At 35.5% G+C, this 8733-nt stretch overlaps 1 non-coding gene across 1 annotated transcript; it reads right to left on the bottom strand.

Annotated features, from left to right (window-relative positions):
• Positions 1 to 2953: 2953 nt before the first annotated feature.
• LOC119530678 lies at positions 2954 to 3058 on the bottom strand. Its single transcript, XR_005216074.1, has one exon. It is a non-coding gene; the product is annotated as a U6 spliceosomal RNA (small nuclear RNA).
• Positions 3059 to 8733: the final 5675 nt, after the last annotated feature.

Here is an 8733-nt window from a genome sequence, read left to right as displayed (position 1 = left end):
TTTCCTGGCAGAATGATAAGCCCTAGAGAGTCCAGAGATGAACAGAAAAGGTGTTATCTCCACATTGGCCCCTTGTTTAGCAGGCAGCTATTTACTAAACACTTACTAGATTGACAGCTCCAATATCTCAATTTTTTCCCTACTGGGTAACTTCCAAAAACAATCTTTGAAATAAATTGGGGAGAGATATATAAAGTCAATAAAAAAGGTATTTTCTTCTCTCCCCAAGTTCAAAACCAAGTGAAAAATAAACCCAAGTTACTGGGAGATCAAAGTCAGAATGCCAGCTTTATTACTGATAGCCTGATTCAAGAATGTGGTTAAATATCTATAGCTTGTAATAGTGTTAATGCCATACTCTGTCTCTCTCCAATCTAGACTCTGAAAGAGCCCAAACCAACAAAAGATTTTTTCACCAAGCTAACCTACAGAATAACTTGTGGTCCTTTAATATCCTCCAAACAGCCAAGAAATGTGGACAAGGGAAATCTTAACTAGAATATGACTTATTCTATTTTCTGGTCTCTAACTTCAGGATATCCCTCTACCCAGAAACATGAGGACAAAAGAAAGCAGATTCCCAAAGGGCTCATAAATTGGCTTTTAAAAGAAAAGTTGAAAATCAACAATACTGTTTTTATATATATTGCAGAGTATAAACTTTCCCGGGGAAAATGTGCTCATCTACTGATTCTGAGGAAATGATTATCAGGGAGAACAGCTGACTGTCCAGTCAGACTTCAGCGATTTACCTTGGTGAATTCACCAAGGTCTAGGTTATAATTCTCAACTTCACAAGATGCTATACACAATATTATTGCTGGTGCCCTAAACTTGACTGGTTTCAGGGATCATGGTAACAATGCTCAAGGGAGCAGCTATATGAAGCTGAAATGTAAGCTTACCCCATCACAGTGAGAAATAGAACTTTTGGGCAGATGGAACAGTTGTGACAGCTGACCCATGCTATGCAGGAAGCCGTGTTATCACAAGGCGGTTGATAAGCAACTGAAACCTCTCCTTCTGAATCACTGCAAATATTGCTCTCTGTGTTCCTCCTTTTTCTAATGCTTTCATTGCTGCCCAAACGTTATTCTTATTTTCAGTCTTCTCCCAGATGGTGATACTGTCAGTGAGCTTACAGCCTAGTCCTAACTGGCTGGGAAATATTGTGAAATGATATTAAAAGTATTATTGTCTATCAATAGTATCCCAATAGTCATAATTTTAGAGAAATTAGAGGAGCAGAAATTCATATTATGAGAATCAACTTGAATTAAGACTGATTTAAATTAGCTATAAAAAGTTATAATTGTGTAATTAATTTAATGAAGATGGTAAACACCAGGCCTATTTTTCATCTTAACTCTAACTTCGTTTAAAAATGAATCTCAAATTTTGTAAGAAAGAAGAGTAGCATCGTCAAAGGTATTTTCTCCTGGATTGCCTTTAAGTCAACATCACAGGGAATATGCTCTCTTCCATTTGTTCTCTTCCTGTGGGGTAGTTCAGGAGAGAAATACATGTCAGCTAAGGAAATATCACTAAATTCTGCTTGCAGCAGCATAACTTTATTTATGCTTCAGGGGAAATTAAATACAGCAGAAAACCTAAACATAATTCAGTCCCAAATACAATAAATCCTTTTCTAAAAGCTGCATTAAGCCAACATTTTCACTTGGGTAAAGAATTCTTTAGAGTTGGGTGTAGAGAATAGGGAGTTAAGGCTTAAAACCTACAGAGCTTCTTTTTGAAATGATGGACAAGTTTTGGTAATGGATGGTAGTGCTGGTAAGACAATACTGGGAATGTATTTAATAACATTGAATTACATATTTGAATATGCTTAAAAGGGGACATTTTAGGTTGTATGTGTGGTACTAGAATAATTTAAAAAATGATCTATGAAACTACACTATACAGTGAACCCTGAGCTAAACCATGGACTCTAGTTAATAGTACAATTATGAAAGTGTGCTTTCTTTCAAAAAAAGAGAATGTGCAAGGATTTCAGCTTCTAAGAAAACTTTAAACCATTTATAGAGATTGAATTACTAAGTACAAAGACCTCAAGAAGGAAACTATGAAGTCTGTTAATTGTTCCATTGCTTTTACTCCGTGAAGGTAAACAAGGATCAATTCTTACAAAATAAAGTGCTTGTGTTAACCATACTGATGTGAAAAGAGTATTTATTAGGTTTAAAACAGAAGAGTTGAGGTCAAATTTCTGGTGAATGATGCTGGAAAATTAAATTATCTGAGCCTCAGTTTACTCATGTATAAAATGGGGGTAAATAATAATAAGGTTACAGATTATTTATAAGAATTAAATATGGCATGTAAGAATACCAAGCATGGAGCTTAATTCTTACTAAGTACCCACTGAATGTTCGTGCACTCATATTTCTTCACCCAAGTATGTTGAATTTTTCTATTTCCATGCTGTTATATTAGCAACTTGCCTGGATTTGGAACTCAGTAATAACTTTGCAGCAAGAGTGGATTTGATGGCAGTGACAGAATACATTAATCTCAGTAAAAATTTGCAAATTATCTGTCTACCAATGTAAAGAAATTAGATTAATATTATTACTGAGAATACCCTAAGGTATAATATTTGAATTTTTTATTTTACTTTATTTAAATAAAAGAATAAATTCTCTTAGCAAAAAATTGCTAATTGCAGCTTCCTATTACTGTTATTTCAAAACATAATTCATTATCTTGGGGGAGAAGAAAAGGTAGAAGGTTGATTCTATCGATGTTTCTGACCATCTCAAATGGTGCTATGTGATTGAGTCAGTTCATAATGTTGCGATGATATTAATCACATTTTGCTATTCTCAGCTCTTTTATTTTTGCTTTATGTATCAATTGTTTATTGCTTTTTTTAAATTCAGTTTGATTGAGATATATTCACATACCCTACAATCAATCACAGTGTACAGTCAAAAAAAATATGGAATACTTCACAAATTTGCATCTCATCGTTGCACAGGGATCAGGCTAATCTTCTCTATATTGTTCCAATTTTAGTATATGTCCTGCTGAAATGAACACTATTCTCAGCTCTTATACTTCTAACAATACTCATAAAAATTTCAATTTAGTGAACCTCATAGATGCTCATTTATCATCGTATAGTGTGTGTGTGTATGCACACGCATGTGCAGGTTCAAGTGTTTTGCTGAATGCACCAGAATGCTTTATAATCACAACCTGGATTTCCTGGAACCTCACCTTTTAAAAAAGATATACATTGCTTTAGAATAAAACTCACTCTACATACCTATGAAATTTGACAGCCAAATCAAATAATAAAATGTATATTTATACCTGTTTTATACATGCTGCACAAGTGGAGTTTTCTTTTTTATCAGATAATATTTTTTAAAATACTACAAATGATTCTTACTCTTCCTGACATGAAGTTACTGCTTTTCATAGACAATAACACTGCCTAATACAGGAAGAAAAAGAGAAAGCTACATATTTGATATTTCTTAATTTATGATGCTCTTAGCTAAACATTGTTTCTTGCAGTCTCTCAAACTCTTGTAACTGGAGGAGGAAATTGTTGTATTTCCTCTTTATCATTTCTCCACCTACATAATACAATACATCATGGAAAATTTGACCATTAAATTTGCCCTTGACAATAACAGAGGGAGAGTAACAGCGCTATGAATTACAGTAAGATTATGACCAAGAATGGAATTTATTTGTTAATATTTTTCCATGTTGTTTCCTGAAAAATTGGTTAAATTTGATGTTCAGCAATAAAGTGGATTGCCTACTTTATCCCACTTAATATATATTAAATATTTTCTTTATAAAAATTCCCAGGATTTTAGAAACATGAAATCTTTAATACTAAATTCAAATAACTACATCTAATATCAATGGTGGAGGATATTGCTGTAAATATCCACCAAGGCCTATTTTCTTTAGGCAAAATAAGCTCAGAAGTTTTAAATAAAGTGTTCCCCTCTCTTTTCAACCTCAGTCTATATATTGATAATGTTCTCCTCGTGATACAGAAATGTTGTAGTCTTTCCCATCTTTAAGACCCTCTTTCTAGCCACAATGTCCCTATCTTTTTTCTTTCTGTCATCACTTCTTAAAGAATATTCTTTATTCTCCTCACTATTCTGCCCTCCACCTCTGCCATCTGCCTTCCTCCACTTCATCTCCACAATGCCAGGTCCTCATGCCCCACCACCAGAGCCAGTGGGCACTTCCAAGCTTACTTCGCTTGCTCTCTCAGAAGCATTGCCATCCCTGAAAGGCTCTCTTCCCTTGGCACCCACAATACCTCTCATTTTCAAGCTCCCTCTTGGACTCATTCGTGGGCTCCTTTTCCTCTGCCTGCCTTTTTAACTTACCTGGTCTCCAGTGATCTCTTTCCTGCCTTCTTCCTTTCTCTACACATCTTTCTGAACGATTCCATTCATTCCAAAAGCTTCCATTTCCATCTTGAATGAAATGAATCCCAACGATATATTCTCAGAATATATCACATCTTCTCCTCATATATCATATTATCCTCGTCCCAAGCGGCCTAGTGGGCATTCCCTGTGGGTGTCTCACAGACACTTCAACTCTCTATGTCAAACATTGAGCTTCTAATTCTCCCCCAAAACTGGCTCTTCCTCCTTTATTTCCTGTGTGAAGGATATCATCATCTCAAGCTGTAAAGCCAACAACCTGTGTGTGTGTTCTGGGGTGCTTCTAAAACTTGGCTGCTTGCAGCAGCTTATTTTGTTCCCTATGGCTATTTCTCACAGGTATGGCACTGGCTTTTATCTATTGAATCCTGGACAGGCAGTTTTAGGTAGCTTTGCCCCAAAACAACTGTTTTTTCCACAGAGGCAGAACTAAATATGTTAGTCTTTATGAAAGAGCAGGTCTACCGAAACTTCAGCAAATGTGAGCCTTGATCTGTGGATTACGGCAACCAGGCCTTGGTAGAAGGTGCAGACAGCCTGCCCCAAATTCCGACTCTTAGTATATAATTTAAAAATATATTCTGGTCCAAAGGAATGGGCAGTGCCATGGCTAATCTCATGAATTCCCATATCTCTCATAATTTTGTAAGGGTCACTGCCCACCACATGATCTCTGCTTGGCTATTGATTTATTAATTACAAAAGCTATGAACGTGGGTCTAGGATTCCAAGATCCAGCACTGGCTTCACCCAGAAAAGGTTGGTTGATTTTATCAATAAACAACAAAGAATGAAGTTCCTTCTATAAAAATAATTGATCATCTCCTTGTTGTAAATCCGAAGGCTAGGAAAATTGCTTAAAAAGGCTTTTAGCTGGAATGCCATCTCTTTGGTGGTTTGAAAAACATGTTTCAGTTTTGTATCAGAACACTAGAATTGGGAAAAAGGAATTTAATGGCAATGAGACTGAGCAAATTATAACTATATACAACAGTGTAGCTGACCCTCACAAATATAATTTAAAGGAAAAAAAAACACACAAACAAAACAAGTCACAACAAGGCATATATGTTGCTTTACTCCATTTATCTATAGCTCAAAACCAAGTAAGATCTCAGATATTTTTGTTCTTAAAGTGGTTATGAGAAAGCAGTAGTAGTGATTAGAAGAGAACACAAAAGGGCTTTTTCCTTCTTTATCTGGAGTGCTGGCTATACAGCTGAGTTTATTTGTGAAAAAGTTGTTGAGCTGTACCCTGAGGTTTATTCTTTTCTGTATGCTAAACTGCCATGAAATTTTCAAACAAATTCTAAGGGAAAGTACATTTAAAAAGCATATTTGAAACCTAAGGTACACTATGGACTATAATTAATAGTACAATTATAGTAATATTCTCTTATTAATTATAACAAAGGTACCCCACTAGGGTGTATGGGAACTCTGTATTTGCTGCATGATTTTTCTGTAAACCTACAAGTTCTCTAAAAAAAAAAAAAAAAAAAAAAGGCATATTAAACAGTATTCAGGAAAGATAAAGAGAGATCAAGTCCAGACCTGCCCTAGGTGTTGGGATGATAGAAGAAGATATTCTTGGTCAGGGTAAAGTGAACAAAATTTGTTTAAACTAAAGATACATTTGGCAAACTCAGCATATTGATTTTAGGTCACTATGGGAGAATTTAAGAGAAAATACTTAGAAGAATTCATTAGAAAAAACAAGTGTTTGGGCAAGGGAATTAGGAAAATGCAAAAAAGAAGGAAAGTCCTCAATTCCAAGAAACACCATTTGCTGTTAAGGTGTGAAAAAAGGAAAAAATCCACTTAAGCATGTCAAACTATTAGAAGCTCACTTGGGCCTTCTTGTAGGAAATGGGGGAACACAGGAAGAAGGAAAGAAAGAAGCAAACAAAAAACATTTAAGGAAAAATGTGAGAACATATATACCATAAAGAAATGTGGTTCAAGACCTGGAATTTAAAAAATCCAAGAAAATAATATTGTGAAGAACACAGGCAGGGTTATTAGCCCTCAATAGGCTTTTTCGAGTGCAGGCTTCAGAAACCTCAATGTAGCCATAGTTCAGGATTCTGTTGAGGTTTGAAAAGATTCAGGTTGGGAGAAATGTGGGAATGGGGAGCAAATCTTCTCAAGGAAGTAGTTTTCACACATCTAAGTAATCTAAGTAAGCTAGCTGGCAGCAAGAAGAGGCAGTAGAGGTGTCATGATGTTAGAGGACACATCTTGTCTGTTCCCCACAGATATTGGAGGTTTTGTCACCAGTCTTCCAGAATTTGGAGTCTCAATAAGGAAATGGTAAAGAAAAGGAGAAAGAAATACATCTCAAATAAGATCTTGTAACTAGGGATGTCACCAATGAAATGTCTAAAGGTCAACCAAGCAGGAATATCTCACAGCTATTCTTTGAGAGAAAGACGTTTTTTTTTTTTTCCTCTAGCTACGTTAAATTTATGAAGCAAAATTAGTTGCTTGATGAGAGATTTCTCCACATTGAATAAAAGTTCATTAGGCAGGAATGCTGGACATCTGGCAAAGCTGAACAGAGATTTTCTCATTTATTCCCTTGTTCTTCTCCCCAGCACATACTTAAAATCACCAACTGTAAATGTAATATAGTTGTTGTCATGGAGCCAGGGACAGAGGAGGGGAGGGTGGAGTTGGGGGAAGAGTTTTTATGTGAATAATTCAGCATGGAATCACTAAACCATAATTATATGTGGAAATATATAATAGTGGAAGATGAATGGGCAAAGCTCAGTGTATTAGTTAGGGTTCTCCTTGGAAACAGAATCAATGAGAGATGTCTCTTATTATCAAATTGTAAAAGTGACTCATGCAACTGCGGGAGCGCACGAGTCCAAATTCTGCAGAGCCGTCAACAAGCTGTCAACTCCAAGGAAGACGTCCGACGAACTCCTCAGGAAACGAACCGACAACTTTGACGAACTCCTCAGGAAACGAACTGGCAACTTCGACGAGCTCCCCAGGAAAAGCTTCACTGAGCAGCTGAAGAAGAAGTGAAGGTTCTCTAACCGTCCAGCTTATAAGCCTCTAACTGATCACCCGGACCAAATCCAGCCAATTGCATTCTCTCACCGTGGAAGCACGCCCCTTGATGAGTCATCAGTCAGCTGCAGTCAATTGACTGATGATCTGACAAACCAACCAGCCTCAAATAGCCTCACAGGAACCGTCAGGCCAGTGCCTGCTTGACCAGACAGCTAGGCCACCTAGCCAAGTTGACACATGAATCCAACCATCACACTCAGGATTTGATTATAACTCACCATTCATCTGCCATATAGAAGGGAATATCTGCATTTTACAAACTAAATATACTCAAAGTTGTGACCATGATAAACCAATAGTTTGTGTTCATAGTGATAACGCACAGCAATTGTGACAAGGATAACTTTCCCTTTGTCTTTACATATATTTGCCATATTTAGATTGCTACCCAAATGAATATGTAAAATTTAGTTTATCATTTTAAAAGACTTTTGAAAATCTATAAGATAGTAAAAATTAATAAAATCTTTTTTTGTCAACAGTCTAAAAAGAAATAAAATTTATTATAGTTTTTGGTTATTAAGAGATTAGGAACCATCATTTTCTTATTTGAACACTAATTTGCAGACAGATGTTTTTTAATATGCCATTTTATATGCACATATAAATGTGTATTTATATTCATTTCAGGAGCAAACATCTTAGAGAATCACTTTGATACCACATCCAAATATTTATCTGATGTATACTAAAATAAAACACAAATCTAATTGAAGTATTACTTATACATTTATCTATTTCTATTATTGACAAATTATTCATGAAATTTTTTAAATGGCTTGATAATAATCCAACATTATATAATCTTATAACCTCACCTTAGAAGCTAATGGGATGTGAAACTTGGTAGTTTTACAAGTCAGGCTATTGACTTTTTTGGATATTTCTTATAATTAGAGAATTTGTTAAGTAGAAATTTGCTTCTGCTAAACATCTACCCATCCACCCAGTGAAATGTCCCCTTTCATCTACAGTAATAGATGATAAATCTGCCTCTTATATCCCAAATAATCTGTACTTTATTTAAAAGCAAATAATATAATCCTGGACCTTGCAGACATTATTTAATGTGTCAGTATGCCTTTTAAACTGCAAGCATAACTGGACATAATCCATATGTAGTCTGACCAGAGCAGAATTCAATATCACTATATGGTCTTCCCCTGGACACCATACAGTTATCAAATATTATCTTTTT

This window comes from Choloepus didactylus, chromosome 3, assembly GCF_015220235.1.
Source record: "Choloepus didactylus isolate mChoDid1 chromosome 3, mChoDid1.pri, whole genome shotgun sequence".
Lineage (NCBI taxonomy): Eukaryota > Metazoa > Chordata > Mammalia > Pilosa > Megalonychidae > Choloepus > Choloepus didactylus.
This window is presented reverse-complemented; position numbering and strand designations above follow the sequence as displayed.